We start from the raw sequence: 24,491 nt of genomic DNA on the forward strand, positions 1-24,491 counted from the left end.
TAAGTGAGATGGTGATGTGATGGCTCTTCTCATCATTGGTGCTTGCTGAATGTGTGGTGGTGAGGTAATCGTAGTCAAGGACTGAAGGGCTGAGGGAGAGAGGTCAGAGGTCACTTGGTTGCAGGACAAGGAGTCTTCAGCCTCCAGACTCCAGAATCCAGGATACATCTTTGGCAAGCTGTGTGGCAGCTTGTCTGCCTCCTTCACTTCTCCCCCTAAAGACCAAGGGCTTTGATCCTGACTCTGACTGATCCTGAGGCCCTCCAGGGAGTTAGCCCGGACATTATATATATGCCTATACACAAAGTATAAATAGAAAATATATATTATATATAAAATTATATGTATTACTATATTTGCAAGTGTATTTATGTATGGATGAACAGAGAGATGATAGATAGATAAGTAGATAGATGATAGGTAGATAAATAGATGAAAGGTGACATATAGGTAGATAAATAATAAATAGATAAAAGATGATGGATAAATAATAGAGACAGAGATGATAGATAAATAGATAGATGATAGATGACAGATAGTTGATAGGTAGATGACAGGTAGATAAATAATAAATATATGAAAGGTAATATATGATAGATGATAAATAGATAATAGAGTAAGAGACAAAGAGAGAGAGATGATAAAGAGATGAGAGAGAGAAAGAGAGAAAAAGAAAGAGAGATAGAGAGAGACAGAGAGAGAGAGACAGAGAGAGAGAGTGAGAGAGAGAGAGAGAGAGAAAGAGAGAGAGAGAGAACAAACATATTTTAATTCTTCTTGCCCCATTTACTTCACTTAGCTGACCTAGGCAAGTCAGAAAACCAGAGTCTTGGTGTCCTTATCTGTAAAGTGAGTTTAGACTATGTGATTTCTAAAGTTCCAACTTTTTGATTCTGAGTAAAGTTATGTTGAAGGGATTTAAAGTATAGTATCTGTGAATTATCAAAGTTATTGTGGCTGAGTGGAGAGAAAGTTGACTTTAAAATCATGTTTAAGTTTAAGTATTGTTTCAAATAAGTTCAAATGTGTTCCATACTGACCGTGGTCATGTCACTCTCGATGCTAGGTGACTCTCTAAAACTATAAAATGAGAAAAAGTTTCATTAGTAAAGGGAGCTTCCTCATCTGGGAGTTTCTTATTACAGGTTTAGTCTGTATTCCTATCTCTAATTTAAAAAAAAAAAAAACAGTAAGAATTCAGTTTGGTTCTGAGCTAAGAAGCATTAGAGTGGTAGCTTGGTAAAATGGCAAGAAAGCCTTGAAAATAGGTGGATCTAAAAGTGGTTCAGTCTTTCTTCACTTGGTAAAGATGTGACTTTCAAAATATGGATGATGTTTTTTTTAAATTCAGTGGAAACTGGAGTGATCTGAAGAATGAAGAGTGAAGTTTGCTTTAAAACTGCTTTTTGCCCCTGTTACTGCAGGATTCCCTCAGCTGTCAGGTTCAGTTATACTCTGTCTCTCCAAGAGAAGTCAATGCTCTATCAATGACTGCACCTGGCCAAAAAATACCTCTAAGAAAGAAGAGAGTCAACATAAAAAGGTGCAAGATTCTTGTGAGTAGAGGTCAAGATAACATCTGTTTTGCCTTGTGTACGTATTCAGACATAACTTTCTGTTCTGGAAGTCAGTCGTGCATCTAATAACTTCCTCCTTCAGGTGGTACTGCAGCAAATGGTTTCCCTGCACCACTGCAGTTAGAATTTCTCTAGCCCAGACAGAGAAATGAAAGTTGCAGCCAATTTTGCATGCCCCCACAGTGTAATTGCAATGTCACAGTTATCAGGCGAGAAGCCATCAACGAGCAGGGTTAAATGGATCTATGGTAAAGCCAGTATTTTGAGAAGCATATACCATTCTTGCATCCCTGACGTGTGCCTTAGATTTCCAGATAAACTATGGTTCAAACAACTCCTCCAATCAGGGGATTATAATAAACACTGAAACCTTCCTGGTGGAGAGAATTATATATAGTTGAATATATTCAACTAGAACAGATGACAATTAAATGGGGATCTATCTATCTATCTATCCATCTATCTATGACTGTCTCTTTCTGCATTTTCATCATCACCATCATTATCGATTATGTATTATTGTCACCAATATAGATGCACACACTATCTATATTGACTTTGAAAATATGTGTGTATATTTATTTTGTTATTGTTTAGTAATGTCCACTTTTTTGTAATCCCACTTGGGGTTTTCTTGGCAAAGATAAAGCAACAATTTGCCATTTCCTTTTCCAGCTTATTTTACAGATGAGGAAACTGAGGCAAACAGTGTTATGTGACTTCTTCACAATCACACAGCTAATGAGTGTCTGGAGCAAGTCGTATTGACTCTCCTGTACTCCATTCTCAGCCCCACTTTATATGTATGTGCAAAACACATAAAGAACACGCTGCCTATATAATGTATAAATATGTGCACATATGGGTGCATGTGTATATGTGTGTGTGTTCAATTGAAATGAAGCATTTTCATTATTTCCAAAAAAGTATTTTGTATGGTGAAAACTTTTCAAAGGATCTTAACAAACAGAAAGATCTTCAAGGCAGTTAAAAACTTGACAAAATGATGGTGGAAAACTCTTCTGTTGTGTGTGTTACAAATTGGGATTGTGTCTATATACCTCAGGTGAATGGGAGAATGAAAATGTGTCTTTAGAATTGAGTCCCAAATCACCTCTGTTGGAAATAACCAGATAATTAATGATCAAAATGATCAAAATAAGAATTCAATTGCTTGTCAGATAGATATCACTACTCACATTCCTTCCTGGTTTAAATTCTAACTCTGAATTTAGGATCATAGATATTCATAGCTGGAAAAGACCTCAGGAATTATGTAAATCATCCTGCTCATTGTACAGATGAGGAAACTTGAGTTCCAGAGAATTAAGTCACCTTTGCCTCCTTATGCCTATAGTTAGGTAGCAGAATTGGGATTCAATTGCTTTACCCACAGCTAGTCTGCTTATTCTTCTCAATGAATGAAACAAGGGTGTTAGAAGAAATAGAAAATGTGTTTCTTCTCAACCCCAAAGTATTATTTGATTTTTGAAGCATTCACATTCAGCTTTCTCCTATGTCACATAATATTGCCTTAGTTTTGCAGCTTGATGAACTTTGTCACTTTTTACCTTTTTTTTTTTAACGAATCCAAAGTGGACCAGCCTGGGCCTAAAATAGTTTTCTTGTGTCCATTCTCCCCCACCAGCACACTGCCAGTTCTCTTTATTTCCATGAAATCCTCCCCAGCGGCCTATCAAAACAATTTAAAAGTTTATACGAAATACAGCAATAACACTGCTTCAGAGAGACATAGTAACCATTGAGGTGGAGATATGGGAAGATGAGGGGGAATAATCCTGACACATTGAATCAATCAACAAAATAGAATCTCAGGTACTCTGTGTACAGATCAATGGCATGCCTTTTCTTAGGTACATTTAGTCTATCTTGTTCAAAATTTCCATGATCACCATTCATTTGACATAGCCAACAGATCCTTTCCGATCAAAAGTGAAAACTGAAAAAAAATAATGATTTTTTTTTTAAATATAAGTTCCCCTCATTTTAGAATTCCTCTATTGGCTTCTAAGTTTGTGAACAATGTATTCTAAAAATTCACCCTTTTTGGTTTGGGGGGTTGTTTATTTTTAATTTGCAGCTGACATTTTCACTACAGCAAACCTCCTAACACTCTTGCTTCATTTTCACAATTACTTTCATTGCAGGATTATTGGCTGTTCAAAAATTTAAAACAAGTGACCAGATGCCAAAGCTCTACAAAGCACTATACATTACCAGCTGTGCCATATAAATCCCAGTTGTTGCTTTTTTTTTTTTTTTATCAGCAAGCTGTGGTTGGTTTGTGATGTCTTATTCCCCCCTCCCCCCCATTCAGACATGTCTGTCCATGTTCCCCAATGATTTGTTGGGGATAACTTATAAATATGATTTTATTTATATCTGTCCCTTAATCCAAACCATAAATGCTTTCAGCCCCTCATCACGCATCATATTTTTTTGGGGGGAGAAAAGGGCACATGGGCACAGGAAGAGAATGCATGTCATAAAGAGCACATCTAAATAATCTGGTGAATGTTGTCACTAGCTGTTCCTTATATAGAAAGAAGTCATTTGAACTGAGTGACTGGCTTAGACCATCTGTTGTTAAAGATAGTCTTTATAGTTGATTCTTGGGATGCTGTGTTCTATTACTTTCCTACCTAACTTCAAAACAATTTTGTGTTTTGACCCCGAGATATCAGCATTAAAGCTTATTCTCATACATATGGCAGCCAGAATGCAACAAAGGGAAATAGTTAAGTGATTTAAATTCTTTACCATTGAAAGCTCTCAGATCATTGATGTTCAAGACTAAGTAGAAGAATTAAGCATGCACTGCTACTGACACAATATGCCATTCACTAATAAAGCACAACGGGCCCATTCTCAGCTCCAACATCATCAGTGATCAATGGGGTCTTTAGTCTAAAAAGAGAATCCAACTGACGATAAGAGCTGCGTGTTCTTCAAATTTTTTGGTTAAAGCATTAAAAAACAAACAAACAAAAAAAAAAAACTAGGAAGGGAAGTTAATAAATTTTTCTGATTATTTAAACTATCTCAAAGCTATCTAAGGTGGTAGACAAACTATGGGGAAAAGGCACCTGATGGGTGGACTTATATAAATACACTCCAAGCTTCTTTACTATCCCCTTTTCATGAGTCAGTGCCCTGGCATCTGCTCCCAAACTGTTCCCATCCTGTTCAAAAACTGACCTGCATATAGATTGGGCTTAATGACCAAATGTTTAAAAATTCATTGCACAAGAACAGCTGAAAGCAGTTGATTGGTTTGAACTTTATTGTGTGCACCTTGGTTCCCAGACCTGCAGTAAAGGGGAAGGTCAGCTGGTAAACATTTGGGCATTTAAAAATAAAAAGGGATAGATTTCCCAATGCCCATATCTGTTTCATTTACCCATAGCATTATCCCCAGTGAGCTGATTGTATTGGGTTTTTCTTTCCTCCAGAGTTGGGATTTGAATCAGATCTTTAAGCAATCTATTCTCTGATATATTCCTATTTTAAATGTTTATTTCTGAAAGCATTGGCTTTTCTTTTATTTTGTTTTAAGATTTTTTTTCTCTAGTGCCCAACACAGGTCCTGGCACATATGAATGAATGAATTCCTAGGTACATGAATAAATAAAGAACTTTATTTCAGAAGAAAGTATTTCTTTTGAGTACAAGATGGATTTGCTCTCCATTGTTGCCCCTCAATTTAAGAATATGATCAAGTTAATGTTTTTTTTTTCTTTAATCATCACAAAAAAAGAAATGTTTCCATGTTACCTTTACAGCAGGAGAGAAAAATCTCATATGAGCCTCATAAGTATCCTATGAGCTAATACTATGATTATTCTAGTCCTTATTTCATAGAAAAGGAGACTGTGGCAAAGTGATTTGGCCAAGAATATAAAACTAGCAATTATCTAGATAATATTGGAACCATCTAATTGGATACTAATTCTAGTTTTCTGTCATGAGTGTATATATATGCATGTGTGTGTATGTAGGAGTGGGATGTTGGATTCGGAGTGATGGAGACCAAAGTTCAAATGTGACCTCAGATATTTCCTAGCTGTGTAATTCTGGTCAAGTCACTTTACTTCTGCTCAACTTCCTTGTCTATAAAAATAGGATCATGTTCTTAAATGAGATAAAAATTGTAAATTACTGAGTACAGTGTCCAGCATATAGTAAGTGGTATTTAAATTTAATCTATTATATGTTGTCTTTTCCCTCCAAAATCTTCAAAAGTTTAACCAGATTTCCTTAATTTCCATGATGGCTCCATGATATACAGAGGAAGCATACAGGGAATTGGAGTTGTAGCTGTTAATAAACTGGCTTCAATGGTTTTCCTAACCATATGCTAACAAATACATATGTAATTTGAGAATTGCAAACTGTGTTAATGTCCCCAAAACCTTTTTTTTTAATTCACTCAAAAAAATATCGATTGACAAAATGCAGCATAAAATACATTTTGTTAAGAGGAAGGGCATGAGATAGAAATCCTCAACTCAGATCTTAGCAGAGCTCTATGAGTAAATATTATTTCATCCATCTCATGTGAAATTTTCTAAGATCATCTATAAATCTAGGAAGGATCATCATCCATCTGGTGCTATAATGGTAATTGAATTCTCCTCTTTCATAGACCTCTCTGAAAAATGATTTCTTCTCTGTGCACAGAAATAAGCTCCCTGAGAGCAGGCACTAAGTGACTTTCCTTAAGGTATTGCCAGCAACTGCCTCGAAGCACAACAATGCTGGTTGGTTGATTGTTTCTCTATGTTATTCATCCTCTCTACTTTTGGAAGGTTCTGGGGCCAGCACATGATATTTGTTTGTTTATCCGATTTGAGTGAGTCCTTAATGATTCAAAATTCACTGGGGGGGAAAAATACTCTGGCCTCCACTGAAATCAGGGATCAATGCTACAAAAGCACCACAGAGGGGGGTGAAAAATGGGAGAGAGGGAATACGAGACAGAAAGGTTTGGGGAGTCCCTTTTTGGTCTTCCTGCATTTTAAAGGAACTTGAGAGATGGCATCCTGTCATAAACATATACTGTCTATATGATCCTGAATTTTCATTACTCTAGGCAACTCTCTAAAAATGATAAATTGGGCAGCAACCTGCATTGTTAGATGGGGTTTCCTCACTTGGAAGTTTCCCTTATTGATGAGATCACAGATACATTCCCTTGCCTCCTACCCATCTCTCTAAGGCCTGAATCGTCCTTCTGATCCATTTTAGTCTTTAATTTGGGGAAATACAGGAAGCAGGGTGCACACTGGTATGCATACATATGTTTAACTCATTATCCCCTTTAATATCTCCCTTTCTTTTTTACAACTTTCCTTTTCTCAGTGGGCAGTCCTTTGTTATTATAATGATAATCATAATAATAGCAGGGATGTAATTTCCTATAATGCTAATGCAGATACACACCCAGTTTATTCTTAAATCCATTTACTACTTGTTCAACTCATTTTTAAATACAGAATGTGGTTTTCTTCTTGTAGAAGCATCTCTTGGTCACCCCTGGAAGCAAGGCACTGAAGGCAGGGCTTTATAGAATAAAGATTTTTTTTTTTTTTAACGCATAGAGTTAGTTTTTATTTTACTTTTTTCAAACAAGTGTAGCTTCAGAACCTTTATTAGAGGATCATAATAAACTAGAAGACAGAAGGCCCCTGAATACGCTCTAATCCAGCCTCTCTTGATAGGTGACAAATATAAACAATTACAGATCATACAGTTAGGATTTGAAAGTAGACGCCTTACTTTTATATCCCACTCTCTTTCAATGTTGTTATTGTTGCTGTTATTGTTATCATCATCTTAGTAAATGATACTATAGAGAGTTTGGCCTGAAATCATGAAGATCTGAGTTCCGACACTGCCTCAGTTTCCTCATCTATAAAAGGAACTGGAAAAGAAAATGGCAAAAACTCTCCAGGACATTTGCCGAAAAAAACCCCAAAAACAAAAAACAAAACAAAACAAAACAAAACAAAAAAAACACCTCAAATGAAGATTCAGACATGACTGGAAAAATGATTGAACAAAAACACCTGGTTTTATATCCTCTTTTTCAGTTAAGAGTTTTTGTTTGTTTGTTTGTTTTAAACTGTGGTTGCAAGAGCACAAGCAAAATTCTTCTGCAAGATCAAAAAAGATCAAAACGTTTCCTCTAAGGCTTGTTACCTGATAACTTCCTCCCTTTTAATTCTGCCCACTGGCATAATTCATCAAAAGTTAAAGTGACTGAGCATTTTATAATTTTGAAAGCAGAAATGAAAAGCAATATATAAAAATTACTGCAGAATTGCACATATTTAACCTATAGTAGAGTGCTTGCTGTCTTGAGGAGAGGAGAGGAGAGGAGAGGGAAGGAAAGGAAGGAGAAAAATTTAGAGCACAAAGTTTTACAAAAACGTATATTGAAAACTATCTTTACATGTGTTTGGAAAAATAAAAAAGACTATTAAAAAAAAAAAAAAAAACTGTGCTCCCTCCTCCCAAGATCTTCACTAGCTTTAATTAAATTTCATGTGGTCCTATGATATATAAAAGAGGAATGCAGGAAATTAGAATATAGCCATTCATTCATTCACTCAACAAATAATTGTTAACCATCTACTTTGTGCCAGACAAAGTACCAGTTTCCAGGAATAAAATGATAGAAACAAACTAGCCCCACCCCTCAAGGAATTTACATTCCGCTTCTGCTTATTTACACCAAAACCAGGAATGTCTCTATATCAAAATTGAACATTTAATCTTTCAAGATCTTGGTTGCATGAGTTAAGTCAAGACTTCTCTCAAACTCTTTAGAACAACTTTGTTGTATTGTCCAAAAGATTGGAGCAACACACCATACTAAATAGTGGTGAGCCATGGAGAGGACACGTTATAGAAAAGGTGAGTAAAATATATAAAAAAAAAAAAAAGGTGACTCCACCTCTGTAAAGTCAGACCAGGTATGCATAAAGCAGGTATGTTCACTTCCTCCTCACACTAAAGCCAGTTCTCTTTCCATTATGATATCCTCTATCTTATACAGTTTTCATAGAGTATAGAGAACTGGCCTTAAAATGAGGAAGATCTATGTTTGTGTTTCTCCTCTGCTATACACTGGTTATATGACCCTACAAAAGTCCCTTAACCTCTCAGTGCCTCAGACAATTCTCTTACACCAAAGTGCTCAGGAAAAATATCAATCCATGTTGATGAAGGCTGGTTTCTTTGGGTATTCAACACTCAATCAAATTATATGTTAAATTATATATTCATTCAAAAAATTTTACAAGATGTCCGTGATCTAGATGAAAAACAAAACAAAAAAAAAATATATCTTATCAGTTTTTAAGATGTCTGTAAATTTCTGAATGACCATACAGCATATATATCCAAATGTATTGGCTTCAGGAAATTTGTGGAACCATACAGATAAAGAATAGGTCATTTGTACGATTGACAGATTGTTTTTTATGTGAAATGATAGATGTACTATTATCAATGTGGCTTCTTCATTTTCATGGACAAGTGACATCCAACCACCAGTTTTTAAACTGAAAAAAAAAAAAGACTCCTGTTTGAGGACAAATAATACTAAATGATACTCTCTAATATTAACAAGATATAGGATTGTCTTTGCAGGGGATTAGAAATTCAAGAAAGAATTCCAACTCAGTCCCCAATATTTCTATACCAAACCTGGCAGTGACATGTTCAAAATGGCAGAGTAGATCTTCCATAATGCTGGGTGTGTATTTCCATTTGCACTTTCATCAGGCTCTACTTCCACCCTCTTATTCATCTTATTGTCCAGTTTTTCCATTAAAGTCAATTCCTGAGGACTTGAGGTCAGGTCTCACAAATGCAAGCTCCAGGATTTATTATTGCAGTCTCCTAGAAAATACATGAAATTCACTTTAGTTCAAAGCATCCAAGCATGACAACTCTAATAATGATGTTTTAATAGTGTCTACTGTGTTAAAGTTTTCTGAAATCTGATATCTGACACAAGCTAATATAAGCAGTATCACCCCCCTCCTTATTTTTAATAAAACAGTTGCTTAAATGAGGAATTCAGTTGTACTGTACTGATAAAACCTAAATGATTTTTAAAATGATGTTTCATTCCCTTATTTATAATTTCACTGGTAACCAAGATTATGTGCTTGTATTACAGAATATAAGCAATAATGTGCCTCCTTCTAAGAAGAACATATTCATCTCCAAAATTTTAGATAACCAATTATCCAAAACTACTGAAGTGGCTACTATTTACTTCTAGCATAATTGCCCTGGAATATAAGTATTTTATATATGCGTATACACACAAGTGTATATGTTTGTGTATATATAGACACATGTACACATAAATGCATGTGTGTATACTTTATATATGGGTATGCATGTATACATGCATGTGTGAAGGGGAGGGAGGGAGAGAGAGAGAGAGAAAAAAAAAAAAGAGAGAGAGAGAGAGAGAAAAAAAAAAAAGAGAGAGAGAGAGAGAGAGAGGTAGATAGATAGATACTCCAAATTCTTAGTTCTGAATTCTAACAGGCTACTGTTTTTTTTTTTCTTTTTTAAATTGCCAGCAAATTTTTGTATAATAAGTATGCAGGCTCTACTCAACAAGGTTGACATTGTTGGAGGGTGTGGTGGAGGTTAGAGATGTAAGCTTACATAGTTTTTAATAAAATCAAACCCCAAAGAGGCTCAATAAACAAATGACAATGTTTGGAAAAGAGAGGAACTCATTTCCTTTGATAGGGTGCAGAGAATTCAAGCAACCTGTGTTTATAATGACCGTCTGCTTTGGTTAGTGCGAAAGAATCTACTTGTTACCCACTTACAAATAAACAAAATTGATCGGCTCTCCTTTTCGACAGCAGGCTTGGTGGAGTTTATTTTAATTTTTCTATAAAATTGGAATACAGAGCACTTATTCTATATCCAAATTCTATTGTGGCCTTTAAGACATATTTTCCCAGCTGTTTTCTTCTCTCTTTGGGAGACAAGTTGGCATTTTAGTCTGGGTTTTAAAATTCCTTTGCTTTGCTCAAAAATGTGAATTTCCTCAAACTTAAAAAAAAAATCTATGTGTTGTCCATGTTTGGATACTTGGTTATATACCAAAGGTCTCCTTTTTCTTGGCAGTCAATTTTAGAGCAAGTTACTACTACTGAATTAATTGAAAACCCAAGTCAAATTAGCCTTCCTTGCACGATCAGCTCCTACAATTGTAAAAACTTATGTAACATATGAAGTCATTGTTTGGGGACTTCTGGGGCAGGCACATTTTCTCTAATGAGCAATTCAATATTATTTCCAAACATATAAATAATTCATGTGGTGGTATTGGTGAAATAGAGATATTCATTGCCCATTTTGAAATCTTCTTTTGGAAATCATTTCATCCATTGTGAAGAAATTTGATTTCCTCCCAGAAAGGAAAAAAAAAAATCATACCATCCATAAATTTGCTAGACTTATTTTCAAAGTCTGTTTCTACTTAATTGCAGTAGGTAAGCCTATTTGAACTTTGCATTGGTATTACACATCATCTTTTCCCTTCACTGTCAACTTAAGAATTAATTGTGCTAACATAAAGATGGGTCATGAAGAAGATACTATATTTTCTTTTCTATCAAAGAATATAAAATTTCAAATCTCTTGATTTCCAAAGAGCTGCACCAGCAAGGGGGTGCTACTTAAATCAGATTTTTGTCCCATTTTTTTAAAAAGCTGGATTGTGTTTGGCTTTATTGTAAAGATTACATTGATCCATCAAGAAATATTTTAATCAATAAATTCATTTTTACTCTAAAAGATGTGTAAAGCCACGAGCATTTTCCAGATGTGGATGTGGATATAAGTAAAGAAAACTCCTCTGTTCTGAGAGGAAAAACTGTTGACATTTCTTTGAAGTGTAATCTCTTTTGTTTATTTGGTTTTTAATAGCTTCCAGCAGTTAGCCACATATTTTTTAAGTGATGTTGCTCACATAGTTGGCTTTTTTTTTTCAAATCCTGAGTGACACTCCCTAACTGCCATACATTTAGAAGATTAACCTACAAAATGATGAGCCTTTCAGTGGGGTAGCTAATTCAGTCACAGATAAGATATAAAAGTGTGGGATATTGTGTTTATATTATCAGGACCAAACAATTTTTTTTTTCTTTTTATTCTGTGGCTTCATGAAGGAGCATTTGTTTATTTATTTATTTAAGTTTCTCATTCAGGTTGCACAAATTTTCTCTGGAGCTATTCCTCACCCTCCCCCCCCCAAAAAAAAAAAAAAAAACAAGAAAATGGAACAGATTTAAACGTTCATATTTTGTAGTCCATTGATAACCATCAACAACGAAGTAAAGCAATATTCAGTTAGCCTGTACATATTTCACCTGCTTGTAGAGTAGTGGAAAATGGTACACAAGTATGCTTCTTAAATGAGGAAATTTTAAATATCAAGTGATAAGAAATCATTAAAACTGACTGAGGGCCTAAAAAGTCTTTGACACTGAAAAATGGAAACTATTTGGAAAGTAAGTGAAAACTTTAAAAAAAAAATTAGGTATGGGCTTTTGACATTTCATAATGATTTATATAGCCTGCTGCCTGAGAATTAATTTGATATCAGATCTAATGTTAGCTATTGCCAAATGACAGAAAGCAAAACACACTCAAGGTTGAAGAATTTTTTTTAAACAAATGTGACCAAGACCCATTTCTCATCCTGTCCAATCAATGTTTTTAACTATTACTTATAATAACACAACTCTCCACGTACGTCTGTATGGCACACATGAAATATTTCTGCATGTTGCATTACTCTTGGGTTGTGATGTCTATGTGTGCTCATGGATGGAAAGTATGTTTCCTCTAAATACCCTCAATAAAAATGTTACTTGTTTGAACAATTTTTTTAAGTGTCAGAAATGCTTAAATATTTTTTTGCCCCACAATTTCAAAGGAAGTTTTAAGCAAATCAACTTGTTTAATTTTTCGCGCACTGCCAAACAATGCCCTTTACACATGAGCAATAAAGGGATTTTAAGTGATGCTACTTGAACTGCTTTTGCAGCTATATATTAAGATTTGTTCTGTTTTTCATGTGTTTTCCATCAAGGAAGTCTGTGGTTGCCTTCCTGATTCTGCTGGACTGGAAAAACATAGCTAATATGGTGTGATCTGGAGAAAGCTTTGATGCTGAGGCTTTACAAATAAACCTCCAGATGCCATATGGTTTACATTCATCTCTCAATTTATTTCCTATAAATGTCTATTGAATTTCCCATTGAACCAACACATGTGAAACTAGAGCTGGAAAAGAGAACACTATAGAATACTTTGTGGCAGCATGTGATTATCATATTTCTTTCCCAATATTGCTACCAACCTTAAATGCATGGTAAATTAGTCAAATGCCAAAGTTCTCAGACTGAGAGTGAAAATAAAGGGGAAAAATATTTCCAACGATCTCAAAACAAACACTCAGTTTCATGTTTGGGAATGTTCCTTGAACACCAGGGCTAGAGAGTGGGGGCACTTGGGGGGAGGGCTGAGAATGAGGGATCTTGTGCCACTGAGAAATGAAAGTCCCATATAAACCTCATGTATGGGAATGAATATGACTAAAACATTGCAAGGGGAAGAAAAGCAAATGGCAGAGGGAGAAATTTACATAAATATGCTTCCTGATGGACTGTTTTTATATCATCCTTCTTGATTTCCTTTTTTTCTGGAATCTAGGCAGCCCTCTTCTAAATCCCTGTACCCTGGAGCCCAGCCAGGAGTTCTTCTAAGAATTGTTTATTTAGAGCCTCACCTTGTGAATGTTCATTTTTCTTTTTCCTTTAAGACTACTTATTTAGAGATTGATTTCTTGCATAGTTTGGAGAGATTATGAGACATCTTTTAAAAATCCCTCCCCCCCTAATTCTGCAATATCTTCTTTGTCTTTAGTAAAGACGACAAAGCCCTCTCTCTATGTCTGTCTCTGTCTCTGATTCTGTCTGTCTGTCTCTCTCTCTGTGTATGTGTATGTGTGTATTTGTATCTGTCTCTATCTGTCTCTCTCTCTCTCTGACACATCCTTAAACTTACTCCAATTCCCCAAATATTAAAATTGTATACAAAAATAAAAATGTTCAACTGGACCAAAAATTTGTTTATAAATCCATCAAAAAGCATCCAAAATTTTCTCTACCACTGCTGACAAACTTTACTTCATCCTTCCAAAATGTTAACATATATAAAAATCAAGAAAAAAAATATTATGCTAAACAATCAATTTACTTGTATTTACTAATCAACAAGCATCAATTAAGTACTTGCTGTGCAACAGTCAGTGGGATTACACTTTTACTGGGGTTATAAAGACAAAAAAATCCCTCTCCTCAAGAACCTTACATTCTATCAGGGAAGGCAATATCTATAGATAAAAATATATATATAAAAGGTATACAAAATAAATAAGATACAATTTTGAGGGAAAGAAAAGCAGTTTATATTTCTTCAAATGTTTAAATTCTGATACCAGTCTCAGAAATATAAATGCCATATATAAAAGGAAAATGTCCTCAGATTTAGCATTTTTATTGCCCTTTGCAATTTAATTTTATGTGTCTTTAGAATCATAGTTTAATGTGTTGTCATTTCATAAAACAAATCCATGTCATGGAGGAAAGGAAGGAAGGAAGGAAGGATGGACAGAAGGAAGGACAGACAGAAGGAAAGACGGATGGAAGAAAGGAAGGAAGGGCAGAAGGATGAAAGGAAGGAAGGAAAGAAGAAAGGAAGGAAGAAAGGAAGGAAAGAAGAAAGGAAGGAAAAAAGAAAAGAAGACAAGAAAAAAAAAAGATGGCCTCAGAAAAACTGAGAATTGAGAACAACAACAAAAAAAGTAACATATTTTGATCCTAATCCTTTAGGGTTTAAGTAAGAATGCTGAAATTAAAAAAAAAAATCACTATCCAAGCATTATTAATTTTATTTATTTTCTTAACAAAAAAAAATTGTGACATCCAGATGATGGGAAGTCATATCCTCCACCAAAAGATTCCTACAATGATGACGCAAAATAGATTTCTCCAAATGAAATGTAAAAAGAGTTGGGGGAGGCAGGGAGAGGAATTCAATAAAATAAGGTAAGTGAATGGATTTTTTGTTCCATGCATCATCCTTCCATGTGCCACTGCAGCTAGGATTAAGTATCCTATATTTAACATGCCGGACTTTGATGTCAAACACAGGAACATTATTCAGATATGTTATTTTGAATAGATGAATGGAAAAAAAATCTCTTCTTGTTTATTCTTAACCATAAAAGATGTTTGAGGCACTTTGCATGTATTTTTCCATTTATTTTTATTATTACTAAATAGAAGCTGCCAGATGCTCCTAAGCAGAAAGTTTAACAGTTTCCTTCAAAAATAAGGTGCTTGGACTAGCTCAATTGGGGCTGTTGAAGAGAGAGCTGTAGTCTTACAATTGTTACACTAACATTTTTTATGTGAGAATATTATATTATTTGTAAGATTCCTTCCCAGAAAGTTCACTTGGGACAGAAAAATAAACTGCTAGCAAGTATATGTATATATAATACACCAATATGAAATCTAATATTTTCCATTCAATTCTCACAAATGTATTTTTTTTTACTGTTTCCTAATTTTGTGCTTTTAAAAAATGTCATTTAAGTTAGATTTCTTCAATGACTCACTCACTCAAAGCCCTCCAAGCCCTTCTTGTCTCAATCCTGGCTTTTCACTGCATTTCTTGAGCTTAAGAAGGTGAAAATGCTGAGGCAAACAGCAGAGGCCTCCAAAAAAAAGGAAAATTCCTTCAGACATGATACATTCACTCTAAAAAAGAATGCAATAACATTTGGAAAATGCAAGAGAAAACTCCCTATAGACAAGTTTCCTCCTGTCTTTTATTGAGGTCTGAAAAGTTCTTAGGCTAACATTTTAAGAGTATGTTCCAACTCTGTCCAGGTCAGCTCAGTAACTATTTCTTGTACCTCAAATACATTTATTACATAGTGCTGGGCACTAAGAATACAAAAAGAAAAAATTCCTTCCTTGAGAAGCACACATTCTACTAGAGGGAAAAAAATTTTTTTCATTTTTTAAAAAGAAGACATTACACATAAATAATTAGTCATATAGAGTTAAAATAGAGAAGATATATGTGGACATATAGATATGGATATGAATATAGTTATAATAAAAATATAGGTCTATAAATGACAGATCCTAAACCCCATGAAGGCTGTATCTTCAGTGTTTAGCACAGTCTCTGGTACATGATAAGTACTTAATAAAAATTTATTGATTTTGATGAATAGGAATGGTAGATATCCATATAGAAGACTATATGTAGATGGCATTGATGATATATTGATTATAGATATAGATGCAGAGATAGAAGTATATCTCATTTGTTCTCCTCTCAGCTCCCCAAAGGAAAACAGGGTTCCCATTTTCTCCAAAGTGTCTTAAAATCAATAATTATAAAACTGATTTTCTTTCTCTATGGTTGACATCCTTATCAACCCATGCTTCCATGCCTGGGTGCTAACTGACTGCTTTGACTGGAGAAGCACTCACAAGCTAGCCCTCATTCACTTGGAGCGCTTCAGTGAACTCAACTATGAATTCTATTGCAAGCCTAGATTGCAGTATTCTATTGCAATATTGTAGCCTGTGGAAAATTATATAAAAATTATATTAACTTTCAAGGTTAACTTTGCAAGAACACTTTGAAGTCAATTAATTCTTGGGCTTAACCTATATATTTCTGAATGACTAGAAAATTCTCTTTAGCTATTATTCAACATTTCCAATCACCCATTAATAATTACAGATATGCATGCTTAGATTCAAGGAGTATAAGAATTCACAATCATATGGTGCTTTAAAGTTTACAAAATGCATTAGTCTGTTATTTTCCTCATTTATTAGAAGTAGAAGCTGAAGCTCAGAGGTTTGACATTTCTGTGATCCCACTGTTAATCATATGACTTGGGTTTATGCACTAGGCTTGCTTACAAAATCAAAGTCTAGTATTCTTTCTCCTATGCCCTATTGGGGCTGACAAAATAAGTAGTTGCAATTTTATTTCTACCATCTATAATTTCCAGAAGTGACTCGCATCTTACTAGAGAGAGACAGCCTAGGAAAAGCAGGGAATTTCAGAAGGTCATTGGACTTCAAGACTTAAAAGTCAGGTCTCAGAGAAGAATCTTAATCTTTTCCATGTATATGTGTCCCAAGGGAGTATTTTCATCTTTTAAGTTTCATTTCTGTTGTTTAGTTATTTCTACTCATGTCTGACTCTGTGATTCCACTTGAGGTTTTCTGGGCAGAGATACAATAGTTTGTCATTTCCTTTTCCAACTTATTTTACAAATGGGGAAACCGAGGCAAACAGGAGTAAATGACTTGTCCAGTAAATATATAACTATATTTACTCAGCTAGTAAAAATATCTGAAATGGATTTGAACTGAGGCAAATGAGTCTTCCTGATTTCGGGTCTGCATCACCTAGTTACCCTTCTAAATTTCATAGAGTCACAGAATTATATAGAATGAGTCAGCAAGTTCTTGAAAACAGTATTTTGACTCTTAGTTTAATGTTCTTTCTATTTCATTACCCAACTTAAAATAAAATTAGTTTGCTTTCTGCAAATTTTAAGAGTCTGTGACTACATAAATTACTTACTATAATATCCCTGTAAATAGGATTGCATCTACATAAGTACTGCTTCCAAAGTTGCATTTTGCAACTCATCCGTAATCTTCGAGTATTTTGCCAACAGGATGCCCACCCAAAGCTCCAGGGATATTTCTCATTTTCTCCTATGGTACTATTCCAGTAGTACATAAGGCCTAGAAAGTTGTACCATCCTAGAAAGACTATCAGAATTACCCTGGTATCAGAAAATGCTAGTCTTTTTTTGAATCTCACGGGGGTAAGTATGGAGCTTTTCTTACCAAAAGGCTACCCCTTTAAGTCATGAAATCATGACAATGTACCAAATAAAGAAGATTAAATTTAGACACCAAATGCATGGATGAAAAAGTATGTATTAAGTTTTTTTTTCTATGCTAAGTATTAAGGATCCAAAGATAAAAACAAAAAAGCTCCTATCCTCACATAATTTATGTTACAAAGATCGAGTGTGTATCTTATACTTTTATAATATGAAATCTACAATCAGAGCTCATTCTACCCTATTGTTAACAATTCCCTCACATTTAGAATCAAATATTCCTATCGGTTTGTTTTCTCCTTGAATAAATTCAAATACATCTCCTCACTCCCTCCCCAGTTAACCTGGAACCCTAACATATGATTTTTAGGTATCAATATAAAAATCTATCTTTAGTTCTGTCTTATTGGGTTTTAATTATGAAGGCAGATCGTTATCACACAGTTTCACTTGTGTGATTTTATGGAAACTTATGACAGTGTTATATTGAAACTCCAGTGTGTTTCCTTTCTTACTGATGAGTAAAATGTCCTAGACATAGTATATTCCAATGGGGATGCAGCCTAAATAGGGCACATGCAGCCAGGAAGTGCAACTTAGATGGGAAAAATAACAGAGACGCTAGATATGTTGACATGCCCACTCCAGGAACAAAGCAATTGATTTGATCATAGTTACAATTGAAAGGTTGGGGAAAATACTGGTATGACAGCAAGATAAAATGGCTGGCACTCTATCCTGTGTGACACATTGCCCTTAGAAGTAAGGAATGAAGTGAAGAATTTCCAGAGGCAGCCTGAAAGAGTGAACCAAGTAAAGCAGTCACCACTCAAGACTGCAAGGCACCTTGAGATGAAAGAGTCACAACTTCCAGAACCTAGTATATGGTAGAAATAGCAAAGCACTTGAGAAGGTGGTCATGAAGTAGGGAATAAAATGAGCCAATACTGATATCAGCCTGAAAAAGCAGTCCAGATGCTCTGGAATGTTCATCTATGACTATTTTGTCATTATTAAAGTAACAGGGATGTCTTTATCTCACTACTAGTCTCTATTCATTTTGCCATTAATTACTGTGCTAAAATTGAAGGATAAAATGCAGTGTGGCAAACTGCCTGAAATCAGCAAGATCTGGGTCCAAGCTTAACCCAGAGCCTTTACTGGACAATTGTCCCCAGCAAGCCACTTAAATTGTCACGGCTCAAGACAGCTCTTTAAGATTTGAATTTTCATAAAATAATCAAATGGATTCCATAAGACACACGATGAATCAGGTTATCCACATTCTAAAAGAGAGAAGATTGAGACATTTGGTATTTTTTAGACATGGCTATGCAGAAATTAATTTTGCTTCATTAAACATATTTATTACAATGGCTTTCTTTTTATTTTTATTTTCTACCAATGAGATTTGTGAGAAGGGAAGGCATTTTTTGTTCATTAAAAAAATTATTTGAATTTTTGACAAAGTCACTAAGTTACATGATGGCTACCAATCTATGTTAGTAGAAGGGATCCCTATGCCAACAAAATCTATGTGTATTAAAAAAAGCTAACCTTAAAGCACACGATGATTCCTTCTCTATTCATAAATTCACAGAAGACCACAAGTCTGCTATCATCCTCTGATCAGAACCCCTGTTGTTAGCAATGGGAGCTGCCAACAGAATGAGAATAAAATATGAACCCACATTAGGAATGTTTGGTCATTCCAACAGTATTGTTGGCTAGAAAGGAAAAACAACCTTGTAGCTTTGTAATAAACTGCTAAAAATTTCAAAATATCTTATTTTCATTAATTCAAAATATTAAAGCCAAGTGTTTCTGATCTGAATTGTCTGGCCAGTCCTTGAAGGAGTGGTTGGAGAAAGGTCTTCCAATTAGAAAACAATCCAAAGCTAAATTTTTCATTCTTTCTGCATTATCTCCTAAATCATTCACTGCTAGTTCTGAGAATAGACGTGGAGTGTTGGGGAAAAGAAGGGGAGGTTCCCCATGTAATATGACCACTTTCTCCTTGTGAATTCTTGTGTTTCTTTTTAAATTTTATTCCAAGTTTTTCCTCCCTCTTCCCTCCCAGTGGGGGATGCCATTTCCCTGTGTCATCTCAAACACTACATGGAAGATTACCTGGCTATAATTTAATAGGGAAATGGATGAAAAATGTTTTCATTTATCTGATTAACATTTAATTAACATTGTTAATTAACATTGATTTTTAACTTTTTCAGCTGAAGTGTAACACTTAACATTGACCTTAACTTTTAAAATAAAAGCTAGGTGTTAGGAAAGCTTGGAAAAAGTCATGATTGATAACACGCATTATAATCTAGCTGTATGTGATCTGTGTTGAAGTTATGAAGTAATGTGCATTGTACCATATAAAATCCTAATGATAGTTAATGTTCGTTAATTAAGATGAACATTGAATGGCTCTGGCCTGTCTCATCTGGGTATTAACATCATATTAGAGTCTAACAAAATATTATTTTAGTTAAAAACCATATATAGTGAATCATTTTAGATTCACTGAGAAATAAATTTTAAATCAAATCAAATGCTAATACCATATACAAATCACAGTTACTAGCTCCCAAATTATTAAACACCTTCTTGAATTCGAGGTAATATCATGGGATTTTTTGCTTAACCCCAAAAGGATTTTTCAGGCTCTAAGCATAGACTCACACCTTCTTGAATTTAATGTGATACAGTGCTATGTTTGTTTTCTTTTCTTTTTTTTTTTTAAACTCCAAACTATGTCTCATGCCTACCTAGGATTTATAAACCATCTGAGTCTCTACAGAATATTTAAGGAAATTGCAAATATGTAGTTGTTTCCATTGGATGCTAAAGACTTCAATGTCCTTTTGTGTAGATGGGTTTCATGTTTTTAATTCAATTCGATAATGATTCCTGAAGCTCTGAATATTTCCCAGGTGCAGTATCAGATACTAGGAATACAAAGACTTTTATGTATGTGTATACATATACACGTGCAAAATTACATACACTTGTTTCATACATTCGTATGGTCATAGGATCTGGTCTGAATAACAAAAGGATGGAGAGGAGAGCCATACAACAGGATGTGAATTGAGGTATTATGAGGGAACAATATGAAAAAAGGAGGCCAATGTTATCAAATATTCAATCCTTCTGTCATGTAACTTGTATTCCATTTATGAGAGGAAATTTGTATCCAGACAACTAGATGGCATAGTGGATAGGGCATGGAGTCAGGAAGAATTAAGTTCACACCCAGTCTCAAATACTAAGTGATCCTGGACAAGTCACTTAATCCTATTTGCCTCAGTTTCCTCATCTGTAAAATGCTCTGGAGAAGGAAATGGCAAACCACTCCGGTATCTCTGCCAAGAAAACCCTAAATGAGGTCATGAAGAGTAACCCTGATTGAGATGACTGAACAACAACCAACTAGGACCCACATAATTTAATACAAAATCTTTATGAAAATACAAAGTAATTTCCCTGGGGATAAGCACTTAACAACTATGGTGATCCTAAAAAGCATTATGCATTATAATTGAGTTCTGAAAGCAACTAGAGATTTCAGGAGCTGGGAGAGATCAGGGGAAGAGCAGTCCAAGTAAAACACCCATAAGGAGATAAGATATAATTGGATCAAGAAGTAGTTCAGTTACTCCCACCAAAGGTTAATCTTGTGAAGACATTTCAATTGAAATAGCTATGTAACCTTGGGGACTTGCTTTTCTCATCTGTAATATTGATATGGATTATGGGTAGATGAAATTGGAGTGACTATGTGGCTCAGTGGATAGAGTGTATCCCAGCTACCGTGTGTGTGTGTGTGTGTGTGTGTGTGTGTGTTTGTGTGTACAGTCATCTAAACATGTAGGCTGCTAAGGAGCAGCCAGGTGAGGAGCTAAAGCTGACTTGGTAATGACAACGGGCAGTTAGGTGGTACAGTGGAGAGCGTCAGACTTGGAATCAGGAAGACTCACATTTTTTAGTTCAAATATGGCCTCAAATTCTCACTAGCTGTGTAAACCTGGACAAGTCACATAACCCTATTTGCCTCAGTCTGCTCAACTATAAAATGACCCAGAGAAGGAAATGGGAAATATTTCTTTTTGCCATGAAAACTCCAAGTGGGATCACCAAGAGTCCGATGTGACTGAAATTACTGAACTGAAATCACACACATATAAACACACATTCCTGTATGTACATGCATGTACAATACATGTAATTATGTATTCAAACACATGCATGTACATATATATACATATCCAAAAAATCCAATATATCCCAGTACACTGGTCACCTGCTATCCTTCTCTTCTCTCCCTGCCTTATCCCGCACTCCATGTAAGAACAGAGATAATATATTGCACTAGGAGAGCTGTTTGCTTTGTGTGTGATAATAACTGACATTGTTCAAAGGATTTTTAATGTCCTCAAAAAACTCCCTCTAAATTATATCATCTGAACCTCACTAAAATTCTGTAATGCAGACCTTATAGGAATTATTACCCCCATTAAGTGGATGAGCCAACTGAGGTTCAGAGAACTTGAGTAATTTGCCACTCAATACATTTCAGAGGTAAATTTCAACCTTGCTCTTCATGACTCTGAATCACAAATTCTATTTTCTATTCCAGGCAGCTAGGTTGCAAAATAGAGTACTAACCCTAGAGTGAGGAAGAGCTGAGTTCAATTCCATTTCACACATTTAACAGCTATGGGAGCCTGAGACGTTATTTAACCTCTGTTTGCCTCAGTTTCCTTTTTTGTAAAATAAGAGTAGTACTAGCACCTACATATCAGAGCTGTTGTGAGAAGCAAAGGAGATTATATTTATGAAATGCTTAGCACAGTTAGTTTCTAGTACATATTAGGAGCTATATAAATGCTTATTCCTCCCTCATAATACCACCATGATACCTGATGCTAGAAGTGTAAGCAGCATGATAAGGTCAAATTTATCTATTAAAGAACCAATAACTCCATGCTCCAAATCTACTCTACCATGTTTCCATAGACAAAAGGATGTGACATTTTAAGCTCTCTCTTTAAAGTGGGGTTAGTGATTGACCAATTCTTGCAAAGGTCTTTGAGATCATGAAGAGAAAAGGAACTGTGTGTCTGGTGAACTATCCAAGCAACCATGCAAAATAATAGGTGCTTCTAAGTTCTCTTTTAACAATGCTAATAATGCATCATTTTAAAGCCTTGTTGCTGGATCCTCCCTAAATATTTATTGAACAGATGAGATTAATCAGAAGAAAGGCATTGCATTCATTTACAATCATACTTTTAATTTAATTTAATTTTTTGAAGAATGGGGTTGAGGAGGTAAATTTTAAAAGGATTACATTTTCCTTAATTAATTTTTGAAGTCCAAGAAATAAAATGATTAGTATTTTTAGAAATAGCTTGAGACCTAGGAATAATTCCTTTCCTCCCCTGAGCCTACCATCAGTGAGCTGAAGTTTTAGAACACTCATAATGGTGTTTACTTCACACGGTACCTCAAAGTCCGGGTCCCAGATGCCCAGAGAACAAAGATGATATTCTCTGACCCTTCTGGCAGGCCCCAATCACAATTCACCTCCACAATTCACAGGAATGCTGCTTTTGCCTATGGGGCTCTCCAATAATTAGGTTGTTCGAGAGCTGTGGGCTGACTCTCCTACTTGTAAAGGTGCCTGGCTTTTTTTTTCCCTCCATTTTTTTTTTTTTTCTGCTTTTCTTTGGTTTTCACCAAGTTGAGAGTTTGATAAATCTTTGCTTCTTCTGAATTCCTGTGTTGGACTGACTCCAGCAAGTAGATTCCTTTCTTTGTCAGATCTACACTATAGGTGTGTGTTTACCTCCTGGGATAGGCCCCGAGCTCTGTATTTGTTTTTCTGTTCTATATACACACTGGCCTTTCCGCCAGCTCACATCCGAGAGGAGCTCACGCAGAAGTGACTGACAGTGAATCAAAATTAAAAACACCAGTCGGCATTAAAGGTCATGCTTTATTAGAATTATTCATTCAAATACAATTAACTTACACCCTACTCTGGGAAAAGAGGAAGAGCATACACCAGGGAAGAGATGGATCTAAGGGGTTCTCCATTTATATCCTTTCTCTCGTTTGAATTCATTTACAACAACTTTATTGGCCTGACAGGCAGCTCGAGACAAAGAAAGGACCAGTTCCTTACATGGAATGTGAGGGATGGATTGGTTTTCCTTAGATTGGACTCAAGAGATGTCCTGGAAAGAAATGTTTGAAAATGGAAAATTTACTCTTGTGATGTTTTACTCCACCCAAGTTAGGATAGCATTTGGTCTTATCACCAATCACTAGATTATAATGCTCCAAATAGGCAGTAATCATGTGACAGATTCAGCATCTTGGGATTGGAAGAAAATTCAATGGTTTTGCAAAGGATATAGGGCTGAATCCAGAAAGAGAGAATCTAAGTCAGAATCCCTGCTCTGTCACTTCCTAAGTGTGATCTTAGACAAATCATTTAATTCCTCTACATCTCAGTTTCCCCCACATCAATTGGAGAGTTTAGCCAGTTAACTTTCAATGTTATCTACAGCACTAGAGTTACTCTAGCCTGTCCCTGAAAAAGAATCTTCTTTTACCAAACACCACTCCATTCCCTACCATATCACAGCCAATAAGCTATCACTTAACCCTTTTTTTTTGAAGGCTGTAAGAGGGAACTTTGATTAGTAAGGACTTTATGTACAAGAATTTTCCATACCTAAAATGGTACCTCATAGAACAATAGGTAGAGATCAATGGTTTCATCTGAGTGAAGAACATCCATTATAGAAATTCCCTCCACAATACAAAGGCACAACTCATTTCTATCTTAAAGTTTTAAAGAGTTGCCT

Source organism: Antechinus flavipes, chromosome 1, assembly GCF_016432865.1.
Source record: "Antechinus flavipes isolate AdamAnt ecotype Samford, QLD, Australia chromosome 1, AdamAnt_v2, whole genome shotgun sequence".
NCBI classification, from domain to species: Eukaryota; Metazoa; Chordata; class Mammalia; order Dasyuromorphia; family Dasyuridae; genus Antechinus; species Antechinus flavipes.